This window comes from Schistocerca nitens, chromosome 11, assembly GCF_023898315.1.
Source record: "Schistocerca nitens isolate TAMUIC-IGC-003100 chromosome 11, iqSchNite1.1, whole genome shotgun sequence".
NCBI lineage: Eukaryota > Metazoa > Arthropoda > Insecta > Orthoptera > Acrididae > Schistocerca > Schistocerca nitens.
Genome location: NC_064624.1, coordinates 146,099,846 through 146,116,080, shown reverse-complemented (window position 1 = coordinate 146,116,080; position 16,235 = coordinate 146,099,846). Strand labels below are relative to the sequence as shown.

General features: G+C 44.2%; 1 protein-coding gene across 2 annotated transcripts in view; it reads right to left on the bottom strand.

Moving 5' to 3' along the window:
* Positions 1-13,119, bottom strand: part of LOC126213152 (poly [ADP-ribose] polymerase tankyrase-2-like) — a 50,788-nt gene extending 37,669 nt beyond the window's left edge. For both annotated transcript variants that reach the window (XM_049940775.1, XM_049940776.1), the window contains exon 1: positions 13,023-13,119. The gene's annotated coding sequence lies outside the window, so the exon portion shown is untranslated. The remainder of the gene's footprint in view (positions 1-13,022) is intronic.
* Positions 13,120-16,235: the final 3,116 nt, after the last annotated feature.

Below are 16,235 nucleotides of genomic sequence, written 5' to 3'. Positions count from 1 at the left end.
CAATAAAGCTTCAACAACACAATTTTCAGTACGAGGTGCATTCAAGTTCTAAGGCCTCCGATTTTTTTTCTCCGGACTGGAAAGAGAAAGAAACATGTGCATTGTTTTAAAATGAGGCCGCATTCATTGTCAATACATCCCAGAGATGGCAGCACCGTATGGCAGATGGGATTTTACCGCCAGCGGCGAGAATGAGAACTGTTTTAAATACTTAAAATGGCGACGTTTTCCTTACTTGAACAGCGTGCAATCATTCGTTTTCTGAATTTGCGTGGTGTGAAACCAACTGAAATTCATCGACAGTTGAAGGAGACATGTGGTGATGGAGTTATGGATGTGTCGAAAGTGTGTTCGTGGGTGCGACAGTTTAATGAAGGCAGAACATCGTGTGACAACAAACCGAAACAACCTCGGGCTTGCACAAGCCGGTCTGACGACACGATCGAGAAAGTGGAGAGAATTGTTTTGGGGGATCGCCAAATGACTGTTGAACAGATCGCCTCCAGAGTTGGCATTTCTGTGGGTTCTGTGCACACAATCCTGCATGACGACCTGAAAATGCCCGTGTGGCATGTTGCCGAGCAATGTTGACGCGCAACGACAGCACGAATGGGACTTTCTTTTCGTCGGTTGTGACAATGGATGAGACGTGGATGCCATTTTTCAATCCAGAAACAAAGCGCCAGTCAGCTCAATGGAACCACACAGATTCACCGCCACCAAAAAAATTTCGGGTAACCGCCAGTGCTGAAAAAATGATGGTGTCCATGTTCTGGGACAGCGAGGGCGTAATCCTTACCCATTGCGTTCCAAAGAGCACTACGGTAACAGGTGAATACTACGAAAATGTTTTGAAGAACAAATTCCGGGAAGGGCTGCGCGTGTGCTGTTTCACCGAGACAACGCACCCGCACATCGAGCTAACGTTACGCAACACTTTCTTCATGATAACAACTTTCAAGTGATTCCTCGTGCTCCCTACTCACCTGTCCTGGCTCCTAGTGACTTTTGGCTTTTTCCAACAATGAAAGACACTCTCCGTGGCCGCACATTCACCAGCCGTGCTGCTATTGCCTCAGCGATTTTCCAGTGCTCGAAACAGACTCCTAAAGAAGCCTTCGCCGCTGCCATGGAATCATAGCGTCATCGTTGTGAAAAATGTGTACGTCTGCAGGGCGATTACGTCGAGAAGTAACGCCAGTTTCATCGATTTCAGGTGAGTAGTTAATTAGAAAAAAAAATCGGAGGCCTTAGAACTTGAATGCACCTCGTATTTCCCCATACTATTGCAGCACCCTTGTTTTACTCAATGTACACTATGTGATCAAAAGTATCCGGACACAAGCAAAAACTTACGCTTTTCATATTAGATGCATTGTGCTGCCAACTACTGCCAGCTACTCCATATCAGCGTCTCAGTAAGCGTTAGACATCGTGAGAGAGCACAGGAGGCAGCTACATGGGTAGCGGGGGCTGTGTGGAAGGGACTGGGCGGTTTTTTAGGTTAGAGGGTCTCAGGGAACCAGGGAACCACAGAAGGGACGTCCGTCGAAAAGTGGGCAGGTAAAACACAAGGCAGTTGTAGAAACGATTGGTATTGTAGTTGTAAATTGTCGTAGTTGTGTTGGGAAAGAACCAGAGCTCCAAGCCCGAAAAGAAAGCACTGAAGCTCTCCCCAATGTTATTCAATCTGTATATTGAGAAAGAAGTGAAGGGAACAAAAGGAAAATTTGGAGTAGGTATTAAAATCCATTGAGAAGAAATAAAAACTTTGAGGTTCGCCGATGACATTGTAATTATGTCAGAGACAGCAAAGGACTTGGAAAAGCAGTTGAACGGAATGGAGAGTGTCTTGAAAGGAGGATATAAGATGAACATCAACAAAAGCAAAACAAGGATAATGGAATGTTGTTGTTGTTGTTGTGGTCTTCAGTCCTGAGACTGGTTTGATGCAGCTCTCCATGCTACTCTAACCTGTGCAAGTTCCTTCATATCCCAGTACCTACTGCAACCTACATCCTTCTGAATCTGCTTAATGTATTCATCTCTTGGTCTCCCTCTACGATTCTTATCCTCCACGCTGCCCTACAATGCTAAATTTGTGATCCCTTGATGCCTCAGGACATGTCCTACCAACCGATCCCTTCTTCTAGTCAAGTTGTGCCACAAACTTCTCTTCTCCCCAATCCTATTCAATACCTCCTCATTAGTTACGTGATCTACCCACCTAATCTTCAACATTCTTCTGTAGCACCACATTTCGAAAGCTTCTATTCTCTTCTTGTCTAAACTATTTATTGTCCATGTTTCACTTCCATACATGGCTACACTCCACACAAATACTTTCAGAAACGACTTCCTGACACTTAAATCTATACTCGACGTTAACAAATTTATCTTCTTCCGAAACGCTTTCCTTGCCATTGCCAGTCTACATTTTATATCCTCTCTACTTCGACCATCATCAGTTATTTTGCTCCCCAAATAGCTAAACTCCTTTACTACTTCAAGTGTCTCATTTCCTAATCTAATTCCCTCAGCATCACCCGACTTAATTCGACTACATTCCATTATCCTCGTTTTGCTTTTGTTGATGTTCATCTTATATCCTCCTTTCAAGACACTGTCCATTCTGTTCAACTGCTCTTCCAAGTCCTTTGCTGTCTCTGACAGAATTACAGTGTCATCGGCGAACCTCAAAGTTTTTATTACTTATCCCTGGATTTTAATACCTACTCCGAATTTTTCTTTTGTTTCCTTTACTGCTTGCTCAATATACAGATTGAATAACATCGGGGAGAGGCTACAACACTGTCTCACTCCCTCCCCACCCACTGCTTCCCTTTCGTGCCCCTCGACTCTTATAACTGCCATCTGGTTTCTATACAAATTGTAAATAGTCTTTCGCTCCCTGTATTTTACCCCTGCCACCATTAGAATTTGAAAGAGAGTATTCCAGTCAACATTGTCAAAAGCTTTCTCTAAGTCTACAAATTCTAGGAACGTAGGTTTGCCTTTCCTTAATCTATTTTCTATGATAAGTCGTAGGGTCAGTATTGCCTCACGTGTTCCAACATTTCTATGGAATCTAAACTGATCTTCCCCGAGGTCGGCTTCTACCAGTTTTTCCATTCGTCTGTAAATAATTCGCGTTAATACTTTGCAGCTGTGACTTATGAAACTGATAGTTCGGTAATTTTCACATCTGTCAACATCTGCTTTCTTTGGGATTGGAATTATTATATTCTTTTTGAAGTCTGAGGGTATTTCGCCTGTCTCGTACATCTTGCTCACCAGATGGTAGAGTTTCGTCAGGACTGGCTCTCCCAAGGCCGTCAGTAGTTCTAATGGAATGTTGTCAACTCCCGAGGCCTTGTTTTGACTCAGGTGTTTCAGTGCTCTGTCAAACTCTTCACGCAGTATCGTATCACCCATTTCATCTTCATCTACATCCTCTTCCATTTCCATAATATTGTCCTCAAGTACATCGCCCTTGTATAGATCCTCTATATACTCCTTCAACCTTTCTGCTTTCCCTTCTTTGCTTAGAACTGGGTTTCCATCTGAGCTCTTGATATTCATACAAGTGGCTCTCTTTTCTCCCAAGGTCTCTTTAATTTTCCTGTAGGCAGTATCTATCTTACCCCTAGTGAGATAAGCCTCTACATCCTTACATTTGTCCTCTAGCCATGCCTACTTAGCCATTTTGCACTTTCTGGCGATCTCATTTTTGAGACGTTTGTTTTCCTTTTTGCCTGCTTCATTTACTGCATTTTTATATTTTCTCCTTTCATCAATTAAATTCGATATTTCTTCTATTACCCAAGGATTTCTTCTAGCCCTCGTCTTTTTACCTACTTGATCCTCTGCTGCCCTCACTACTTCATCCTTCAGAGCTACCCATTCTTCTTCTACTGTATTTCTTTGCCCCATTCCTGTCAATTGCTCCCTTATGCTCTCCCTGAAAGTCTGTACAACCTCTGGTTTAGTCAGTTTATCCAGGTCCCATCTCCTTAAACTCCCACCTATTTGCAATTTCTTCAGTTTTAATCTACAGTTCATAACCAATAGATTGTGGTCAGAGTCCACATCTGCCCCTGGAAATGTCTTACAATTTAAAACCTGATTCCTAAATCTCTGTCTTACCATTATATAATCTATCTGATATCTTTCAGTATCTCCAGGATTCTTCCATGTATACAACCTTCTTTTATGATTCTTGAACGAAGTGTTAGCTACGATTAAGTTATGCTCTGTGCAAAATTCTACCAGACGGCTTCCTCTTTCATTTCTTACCCCCAATCCATATTCACCTACTATGTTTCCTTCTCTCCCTTTTCCTACTCTCGCATTCCAGTCATCCATGACTATTAAATTTTCGTCTCCCTTCACTACCTGAATAATTTCTTTTATCTCATCATACATTTCTTCAATTTCTTCGTCATCTGCAGAGCTAGTTGGCATATAAACTTGTACTTCTGTAGTAGGCGTGGGCTTCGTGTCTATTTTGGCGACAATAATACGTTCACTATGCTGTTTGTAGTAGCTTACCCGCACTCCTATTTTTTTATTCATTATTAAACCTACTCCTGCATTACCCCTATTTGATTTTGTATTTATAACCCTGTATTCACCTGACCAGAAGTCTTGTTTCTCCTGCCACCGAACTTCACTAATTCCCACTATATCTAACTGTAACCTATCCATATCCGTTTTTACGTTTTCTAACCTACCTGCCCGATTAAGGGTTCTGACATTCCACGCTCCGATCCGTAGAACGCCAGTTTTCTTTCTCCTGATAACGACGTCGTCTTGAGTAGTCCCTGCCCGGAGATCCGAATGGGGGACTATTTTACCTCCGGAATATTTTACCCAAGAGGACGCCATCATCATTTAACCATACAGTAAAGCTGCATGCCCTCGGGAAAAATTACGGCTCTAGTTTCCCCTTGCTTTCAGCCGTTCGCAGTACCAGCACAGCAAGGCCGTTTTGGTTAGTGTTACAGGGCCAGGTCAGTCAATCATCCATTAAATACAGTTGGTGGTGGAGTATTTATTGTTGTCATAGGTAGTTTGACTTGTAGCGAAATTTAAGTAAATAGTTCGTGTGAAATAGTATGGGTAGTGGTTATACCTGACAATCGGACTAAACTATTAATTGGATCGTTTTACCGACCCCCTACTCAGAAGATATAGTTGCTGAACAGTTCAAAGAAAACTTGAGTCCAATTTCAAATAAGTACCCCGCTCACACAAATATAGTCGGTGGTGACTTTAATCTAGCCTCGTTATGGTGGAAAAATTATACGTTTAAAGCCGGCGGCAGACATAAAACGTCATCCGAAATTGCGAAATTGTACTGCACGCTTTCTGAGTAAATTATTTTGAACAATTTGTTCATGAGCCCACTCGAAGAGTAAATGGTTGCGAAAGCATACTTGACTTTTTAGTAACAAATAATCCTGGACAAATAGTGAGTGTTTCTGACGATTACAGGAATTAGCGACCACAAGGCAGTTGCTGCTACGCTGATTACCGTAACACCTACAATCATCAGAAATAAAACGCTAAGTATATCTATTTAAGAAAGCAAATAAAAATGCTCTTAACGACTTTTTAAGAGACAGTATTCACTCCGTTCGATCTGATAATGTAAGTGTAGAAAAGGTATGGAATGTTTTCAAAGAGATAGTATCGACAGAAATAGAGAGATACATACCACATAAATTAATAAGTGATGGTACTGATCCCCCACAATACACAAAACGGGTCATATCGCTGTTGCAGAAGCAGCGAAAGAAGCATGCCAAATTTAAAAGTACGCAAAAATCCCCAAGACTGGCAAAGTTTGGTATAAGTTAGAAATATAGAGCGTACTTCAATGCGAGATACTTTTACTAATTTCCACAATGGAATTCTGTCTCGAAATCTGGCAGAAAACCCAAAGACAATCTGTTCATACATAAAGCACACCGGTGGCAAGACGCAATCAATACCTTCACTGTGCGATAACAACGGTGAAGTCACTGATGACAGTGCCACTGAAGCAGAGTTATTAAACACGATTTTCCGAAACTCCTTCACCAAAAAAGACAAATTGAATATTCCTGAATTCCAATCAAGAACAATTGCCAAGATGAGAAACATAGAAGCACATATCTTCGGAGTAACGAGGCAGAATAAATCGCTTAATGAAGGCAAGGACTTCGGTCCAGATTGTATACCAGTCAGGTTCCTCTCAGAGTATGGTGATAAAATAGCTCCATATTTAGCAATTATATACAACCGCTCGCCCACAGAAAGATCCATACCCAAATACCGGAAAATTGCGCAAGTCACACCAATACCCAAAAAGGGAAGGAGGAGTAATCCGCTGAATTACAGGCCCATACCACTAACGTTGATTTGCAGGAGGGTTTTTTAACATGTACTGTATTCGAATACTATGAAGCACCTCGAAGAAAATGATTTATTGACACATAGGACGGAAACAGAAAATATCGTTCTTGCAAAACACAAGTATCTATTTATGAGCGCTATCGACAGGGGATGTCACATTGATTCCATTTTTTTAGATTTCCAGTAGGCTTTCGACACCGTTCCTAACAAGCATCTTCTAACCAAACTGCGTGCCTATGGAATATCGCCTCAGTTGTGCGACTGGATTCGTGATTTCCTGTCAGAAAGGTCACAGTTCGTAGTAATAGACGGCAAGTCATCGAGTAAAATTGAAGTAATATCCGGCGTTCCCCAAGGAACTGTTATAGGCCCTCTATTGTTCCTGATCTATATTAACGACATAAGAGACAATCTGAGTGACCTTTTAGATTGTTTGCAGATGATGCTGTCATTTACCATCTTGTAAAGTCATCAGATGCCGAAAACGACTTGCAAAATGATTTAGATAAGATATCTGTATGGTGCGAAAAGTGGCAATTGACCCTGAATAAAGAAAAGTGTGAAGTTATTCAGTGAGTACTAAAAGAAATCAGCTAAATTTCGATTACGCGATACGTTACACAAATATGAAGGCTGTAAATTCAACTAAATACTTAGGGATTACAATTACAAATAACCTTAATTGGATCGATCACATAGATAATGTTGTGGGTAGAGCAAACCAAAGACTGCGATTTATTGGCAGAACACTTAGAAGGTGCAACAGGTCTGCTATTAGACTGCTTAGACCATGCTTGTCCGCCCTATTCTGGAGTATTGCTGTCCGGTGTGGGATCCGCATCAGGTGGGACTGATGGATGACAGCGAAAAAGTACAAAGAAGGGCATCTCGTTTTTTATTATATCGAAATAGGGGAGATAGTGTCACAGACATGATACGTGAATTGGAGTGGCAATCATTAAAAGAACGGCGTTTTTCGTTTCGACGGGATCTTCTCATGAAATTTCAATCACCAGTTATCTCCCCCGATTGCGAAAACACTCTGTTGGCACCCGCCTACATAGGGAGAAATGATCATCAGAATAGACTAACAGAAATCAGGGTTCAACCAGAAAAATTTAAGTGCTCGTTTTTCCCGCGTGCCGTTCGAGAGGGGAATGGTAGAGAGACTGCTTGAAGGTGGTTCATTGAACTCTCTGCCAGGCACTGTATTGTGAATAGCAGAGTAATCACTTAGATAAATGGGGCGCCCCGCGGATCTCACGGACTTCGAACGTGATCAGGAGATTGGGTGTCACTTGTGTCATGCGTCTGTACGCGAGATTTCCACACTCCTAAACATCCCTAGGTCCACTGGCTACAATGTGAAGGGGCATGTACAGCACAAAAGCGTACATGCCGATCTCGCCTGTTGACTGACAGAGACCGCCGAAAGTTGAAGAGGGTCGTAATGTGTAGGAGGCAGACATCTATCCAGACCATCGCAGAGGAATTTCAAACTGCATCAGGATCCTCTACAAGTACTATGACAGTTAGGCCAGAGGTTAGAAAACTTGGATTTCGTGGTCGAGCGGCTGCTCATAAGCCACACATCATCCAGGAAATTCCAAACGACGCCTCGCTTGGTGTAAGAAGCGTAAATATTGGACGATTGAATGGTGGAAGAACGTTGTGAGAAGTGACAAATCACGGTACACGATGTGGCGATCCGATGGCAGGGTGTGGGTATGACGAATTCTCGTTGAGCGTCATCTGCCAGCGTGTGTAATGCCAACAGTAAAATACGGAGGCGGTGGTGTTATGGTATGGTCATGTTTTTCATGCAGGGAGCTTGCACCCCTTGTTGTTTTGCGTGGCACCATCACAGCACAAACCTACATTGATGTTTTAGCACCTGTTGAGCAGCCATTCGGGGATGGCGATTGCATCTTTCCACACGATCGAGTACCTGTTCATAATGCATGGCATGTGGCGGAGTGGTTACACGACAATAGCATCCCTTTGATGGACTGCTCTGCACAGTCCTGACCTGATTACGTGATGACCTTTGAGATGTTTCGGAACGCCGACTTCGTGCCAGGCCTCACCGACCGACATCGATACCTCTCCTCAGTGCAGCACTCCTTGAAGAATGGGCTGCCGTTCCCCAAGAAACCTTCCAGCACCTGTTTGAACGTATGTCTGTGAGAGTGGAAGCTGTCATCAAGGCTAAGTGAGGGCCAACACCATACTGAATTCCAGTATTAGCGATGGAGGGCGCCTCGAACTTGTAAGTCATTTTTAGCCATGTTTCTTGACACTTTTGATCACATAGTGTATTCAAAAGGGGTGCTCATTTCCTTAATTCCTTTCTCTGGGCGGAGTGTTAAGGTCAGAAGCAACTATGGCGCTACTTTACTAAGCCAAGGTGAAAGGAAGGAAGATTAATGGAGTCTAATATGCTATCATAATTAGATATGGATCACAAGATAAAGTTACGAGTACACGAGAAAGCAAATTGGACACGAGCACTGCTTTGGAGTCATCCCAGCATTAACCTACACTGATTTAAGTTAGCCACATTAAACCTATATGACGATGGTGAGATGGGAATTTGAATCATCGTCCTCCCAAACACAAATAAAACATGTTAACCACTGTGCCACCTCGCTTTGCTTTAGTAAATCACTGACCCTCGTAATCCCTCATGTTATTTAAGAAAATGTTTAGCGCCAGAAATCTGTATTACTCTGCTCCTAAGAGCTACTTCTGTGTGTTTATTTGTAGGAGCAGGTTCATGCAGCAATCTTACTATCTTGTGCTACAGACTGTGGCGCCTTACCGGAAAACGTTGCCTCAGGCTAGCAGTTGCACTCAGACTGAAACTTCTTTTCGATATTTGTGGCAGATTCATACAAGAATGAAACATGCGTATGTGAAGTATTCAGTCAGTCAAAGAAAATATATGTTTCCTTTAACTAACGCATGTACTATCCTTTTGCCGGCCTGGGTGACCGAGTGGTTGTAGGCGCTACAGTCTGGAACCGCGCGACCGCTAGAGTCTCAGGTTCGAATCCTGCCTCGGTCACGGATGTGTGTGATGTCCTTAGGTTAGTTAGGTTTAAGTAGTTCTAAGTTCTAGGGGACTGATGACCTCAGAAGTTCAGTTGGTTGGTTGGTTGTTTTGGGGGAAGGAGACCAGACAGCGAGGTCATCGGTCTCATCGGATTAGGGAAGGATGGGGAAGGAAGTCGGCCGTGCCCTTTGAAAGGAACCATCCCGGCATTTGCCTGGAGAGATTTAGGGAAATCACGGAAAACCTAAATCACGATGGCCGGACGCGGGATTGAACCGTCGTCCTCCCGAATGCGAGTCCAGTGTCTAACCACTGCGCCACAGAATTCCCATAGTGCTCAGAGCCATTTGAACCATTTTGAACGATCCTGCTGTGCAGAAAATGCTCCTACACCCACCCCCTAGGCAAAAAACTAGTAATGGAATAATCCATAAAACTACACTGCTGGCCACAGTAAATGCAACACCAAGAAAGACAAGAGGTAGCACAACAAAATTTATTTTGTAGATAACATGTTGACCAAGTATCAAATGGTTACGTTTACAGACGTCTGTGACATGTGGTTCCTGCCAGAATCAGTAGCCAGAGTAGCCGCCATTGTTGGAGATCACCGCTGCCACACGTCTCGGCATTGAGTCAAAGAGACGTTGGATGTGTTCCTGGGGTACAGCAGCCCAAGCAGCTTCCACACGTTGCCAAAGATCATCCGGTGTGGCAGCTGGGGATGTAATCTGGGTCACTCGTCGAGCAACCGTGGACCACATGTTTTCTATCGGCGAAACATCCGGAGTGCGAGCCAGCCAGGGAAGCAATTCAAACTGGTTATTGACGAAGAACCTTTGGACAATGCGTGCCACTTGTGGTCGCGCATTATCCTGTTGAAATATGGCTGTGGTCGAGCCCTGAAGGTAAGGAAGGACAACTGGCTCCAGCACCTCGGATATGTAGCGCCGGCTATTTAAAGTACCGGCAATGCGTACTAGAGGCGTGCGAGAGTAATATCCAATATCGCTCCATACCATAATACCCGGTGCAAGACCAGTGTGGCGGTGCATAATGCAGCTGTCCAGTATCCTCTCTCCACGGTGTCTCCACACTCGAATCCGACCATCGTGGTGCTGCAGACAGAAGCGTGCCTTGTCAGTAAAGACAACGTCATTCCATTCTGCCGTCCACATCCGTCTGTCATCACACCATTGGCGACGGAGACGTCTGTGGTTCTGCGTCAATGGTAGACGAAGCAATGGACGTCTTGCGGACAGACCACTCTGCTGTAAACGGCGTCGAATGGTACGCGCAGACACTGGATGATGCGTTACAGACGCAATGTGCTGTGCTACGGTTCGGGATGTCACTGAGCGATCCGTCACTGCCATGCGCACAATTTGCCTATCAGAACGTGCAGTGGTGCACCGAGGTGAATGCGATCGACCACGTCGGTCCGTCGTACCCTCCTGCATCCAACGGTCACATATCCGCATTACAGTTGTTTGGTTTCGTCCAACACGACTAGTGATTTCTCTGTATGATAATCCACAATCTCGGTAAGTCACTATCCTTCCTCTGTCGAACTCGGATACTTGATCAAACGATGTTCGCTGTTGTCTACGAGGCGTAACTGATCGTCTTGTGAAACAACCACAAGGTAAACACACGTGCCGAACGTACACTCGTCGAAATCGCCAAGCCTTAAATGGCGCTATGAGGTGGCGCCACAGGCGCGCGTGATGTGCGTCTGCGCTGAAATTCTAATCAGTTGCATATCTCATCGCTGCAAACTCATGGTGTAAATTTCACTTGATTCGGAGGCTTCCTTCAGGGTGTTGCATTTACGGTGGCCAGCTGTGTAACAACCACGGTACCCTCACAGACACTACAGAACTCCTACTAAAACAACAAGGCTCTGATCCACTTCATTCTCGACCAAGACTTGTCAGTATCATACTGCTCCTGTGATGCAGAACATTTAAAAATATCAATAAAATCTATAGTAATTTTATCAGTATTAGATAAACATTGGTTTCATTTTCTGAAATTTTCGTCACTTTCAGACACAAGATAGCTTAAGTTACATCACAGTAAAAACTGCTAATGTAAAGAACTGATTGACAACTGATGAACAAACTATCTTAAGTATTGGTGGTTGAAGTGGTAGTAACAGCGCTGGTCCGTTTGCACGAGATCTTAATCTTCAGTCCGATACCATAGAAATGAATGTTTCAAGTAAACATTCCAGGCAAAAGAATGTACTTCGAACCCATTAATAGCAGTTGTTATACTGGTTTATAACTTTGGATTTTCCCTGATGGAACCAAAGTTGGAGATTCCATTCAGGATTACAGTTACACCAAGAGATGTGAAATACTGATACATTTGTTTCAGTGTAAATTGAAATAATGAATTTTGTTATCATTTAGCTGTTACTATTTTCACAGTTCTGTTGTAATAGCTGTTCTAAAATCCAGTCCAGACTGAATAACGTGCCTATAACACGGCACACAATATGACACCTGAATGAGATTTTCACTCTGCAGCGGAGTATGCGCTGGTATGAAACTTCCTGGCAGATTAAAACTGTGTGCCGGACCGAGACTCGAACTCGCGACCTTTGCCTTTCGCGGGCAAGTGCTCTACCAACTGAGCTACCCAAGCAGGACTCACGCCCCGTCCTCACAGCTTTACTTCCGCCAGTACCTGGCCTCCTACCTTCCAAACTTTACAGAAGCTCTCCTGCGAACCTTGCAGAACTAGCACTCCTGAAAGAAAGGATATTACGGATACATGGCTTAACCACAGCCTGGGGGATGTTTCCAAAATGAGATTTTCACTCTGCAGCGGAGTGTGCGCTGATATGAAACTTCCTGGCAGATTAAAACTGTGTGCTGGACCGAGACTCGAACTCGGGGCTTTTGCCTTTCGCGGGCAAGTTTTCTACCACTTTCCCACGAAAGGCAAAGGTCCCGAGTTCGAGTCTCGATCCGGCACACAATTTTTTATCTGCCAGGAAGTTTCAATATGACACCTAGTGTTTAGCCTCTGTGTAACTAAGGGAGCGTATCTGGCAAATTGGTCAGAGTTGAAGAGTGGAAATGAATCTTCTAGTGAACAATAATCTTCCAGTTAAAGAGTGTACAAATAAAAATTTGAAGTCTAGGAGTTGTACATCTTAATAACTCTACATTAAGTCAGTTTATTACACTGATGTATTTAAGCTTAAACAAAAAGATTTTTTTCTGCTTCGAAAGATGAAACAAGTGGTCCAATATAAAACGGACATCATAGTATGGATACAGAACAGGAAGACGTGAGACTCCTATAAAATTTCGATCCAATGAGTGTGAACCTGTCGCAGGCAGCACTCTAAAGGGAACTATTGCCTGTATTATGTCTTTGCAGTATGTTCCTCTACACACACTACACTACAGAGATGCTCCATAAAGGCTTAATCGATTCTAAAGTTGAAAGAGGAATTATAGACTGACAGAGCAGTATGGCTGGCACCCGTTCAGTATAACGAGAAACACTGGGAGGCAACAAGAAAAAAAGGTCGTGCAGAGCCTCTACTCACCCCGGAGTCAGAGAGGAGTGTCTTCAGGCAGTGAGTCCTGTCGAGGTGCTCAGCACACAAAGTCGCCGGGCTGAAACTGTAGGCAGGGACAGTGTGGTGAGACATTATATTTACCTGTCGGCAAGAGCTGGGCCGCGTGACGTCACCGTCTCATGTACCCCCTCCACTCATCAGCATCCTCTTGTCGCGCGTGTCACATTAACGCTTATCTCGGAAGTTTATCGTCAGGTGTCACAATCTTAGGTAACGAGTGCGCTGTGTGAGTAGGCTTTCTACTGGCTCTCATATCGACCGCTGATATCCGTATTACAATGTGTGGCGAAATACCAGAATGTCTTCTGTTATTGACTGAAATTTGGCACTCCATGACTGAAAATTTTATCAAAAATTCAGCATAAAACAATCTGTTTTGGAACTATATTAGCAGCACACGTGGTAATAGTTATGAGGCTTGCTGATCAGTTCTGTTTGACTCGAGCGAATAGTCTGATATGAAACGGACAAAGTAAAACCCATATACACACGTAGTTTAAGTTCTTTTACATAACAATAAATGTTTGTACATTGCTGACCACTTAAGATTGCTATACTAAGAAGGATAACAACTTACTCAGTGCGTACATATACAGAATAGTGGAAAGAATACACAATCAAATGTTTAAGTTATTTGGGGGGAGTATAGACTGCGAGATGCGGTGCACAGAGTTTCCACGCCTGGCATCAACAACATCTCTGACCCATCCGGGCGTCAAGTCTGTGTACAGCCTGTCACCAGATGTGTTCAGTGGAGAGGTCCGGAGAACCTGCTGTCCAGAGCAACAGTCGAAAAGTCGATCTATGTCGAGGTACTTCAGGACTATATGAGCAACATACTGTCTTGTTTTTTCGTTTTGAAAGAGAACTGAATAGAGACCTCAGAGATGGCATAAAGCTACCAACCTTAACCTATGTGAACCAGATCGTGTTGTGTACTCAAATGGCACTGCATACCATCACACCAGGTGTTGGGTCTACATGACAATGACAAATGCAGTCTGGCAATGATTGTTCTGCTATTTCGTCCATCGTAAATCTGTACGTATACAGGGTGTCCCAGCTATCTTGTCCGCCCAAAATATCTCTGGAACAATAACAGCTATTGGAAGACGACTTTCACCGGTATCAATGTAGGGCTGGGGCCCATGAATGTACATATTTGGAAACATTCTAAAACGAAAGTATATGTGTTTTTTAACACAAACTTATGTTTTTTAAATGGACGTCCTATATTTTTTCTTCAGCAATCCATAGCATGACACAGCACATACACAATGGCGTTGATTGCATCGCAATATTCCCATTACATCCCGAGATATTGAGACGCGAAGTTGGCGCTTGAAACACCCGACATGCGCTGCTAGCGCACGTCCTGAGGCTCAGGCGTGAACCCCATGCTGCCCGTAATCGCGATGTGATTGACATGTGTAATCGCACCTCCATACTTATTATGAGGTCCGAAACGAATATTACGGTCTGCTGCCATCCTGCTGCGATTACGGGCAGCATGGGGTTCACGCCTGAGCCTCAGGACGTGCGCTAGCAGCGCATGTCGGGTGTTTCAAGCGTCAACTTCGCGTCTCAATATCTCGGGATGTAATGGGAATATTGCGATGCAATCAACGCCATTGTGTATGTGCTGTGTCATGCTATGGATTGCTGAAGAAAAAATATAGGACGTCCATTTAAAAAAACATAAGTTTGTGTTAAAAAACACATATGCTTTCGTTTTAGAATGTTTCCAAATATGTACATTCATGGGCCCCAGCCCTACATTGATACCGGTGAAAGTCGTCTTCCAATAGCTGTTATTGTTCCAGAGATATTTTGGGCGGACGAGATAGCTGGGACACCCTGTATACGAAACCTAACTAAAAAGACCATCTTCGCGAGTACTGGGTGTAGTGACGTTGTTGGTTGCATGAATGTAGTTGAAGGGCAATTCGAGGATGGCGGTTGCATCTTTCTACACGATCGAGCATCTGTTCATAATGCAAGGCCTGTGGCGGAGTAATTACGTGACAATAACATCCCTTTAATGGACTGGCCTGCACAGAGTCCTGACCAGAACCCTATAGAACACCTTTGGGATATTTTGGAACGCCGACTTCGTACCAGGCCTCACCGGCCGACATTGATAATTCTCTTCAGTACAGCACTCCGTGAAGAATAGGCTGCCATTCCCCAAGAAACCTTCCAGCACCAGATTGAACGTGTGCCTGCGAGAGTGGAAGCTGTCATCAAGGCTAAGGGTGGGCCAGCACCATACTGAATTCCAGCATTCCCGATGGAGGGCGCCACGAACTTGTAAGTCATTTTCAGCAAGGTGTCCGGATACTTTTGATCACATAGTGTATTTCGGAGGGAATACAGGGAGCAAGATGTGGTGCACAGAGTTTCCACGTCTGGCAACGCCAGCATCTCTGACCCATCTGGGCGTCACATCAGAAAGAGTTTGGCTGACACATAGGGATGTGTCAGTCGGTATCAATTCTGTGCCACAGTTCGTCAGTCACAGTGAATGGTGAGCAATGGTTGCGGTAGGTTGCGTACAACCTGTCACCAGATGCGTTCAGTTGAGAGGGCAGGAGAACAGTCGAGCTGTGTCAAGGTACTGCAGGACTAGATGAGCAAGATGCGGTCGGGTATTATTTTTTTGAAAGAGAACAATGGAGACCTCAGCATACAGCCAGCATTGCCTGCCGTCCACCTCAGCCACCATGAAAACCAGATCGTGTTGTGGACTCAAATGGGACTGCAGACCATCACACCAGATGCTGGGCCTATATGTGTCTGGCAATGACTGTTCTGCTTGGTGTGTCTACACGTAGCTATGTCGTCCGTCGTAAAACTGTACATGTACTTGGAACATATCTAAAAAGACCACCTTCGTGACTACTGGGTGTAGTGACGCCGCTGATTGCACCACTGTAGCTCTGCCTCTCCCTGCTGCTGCGCCAAAGGAAGCGGCAGCAAAGATCACCATGCTGGCAGTCTGTGCTGCTGCAGACGCCGTCGCACCGTCCACGTGGATACTTGTCTGGCTGGACACATTTCCTGACTCCGCATACGTAGCACTATTGTACAGTGATGCACCGTCAAGTGAACGATACGTCACTGACTGTATCCGTCCTGTAGCCCTCGATTCCAACCACAAATGACAGTCCCTACACCTCG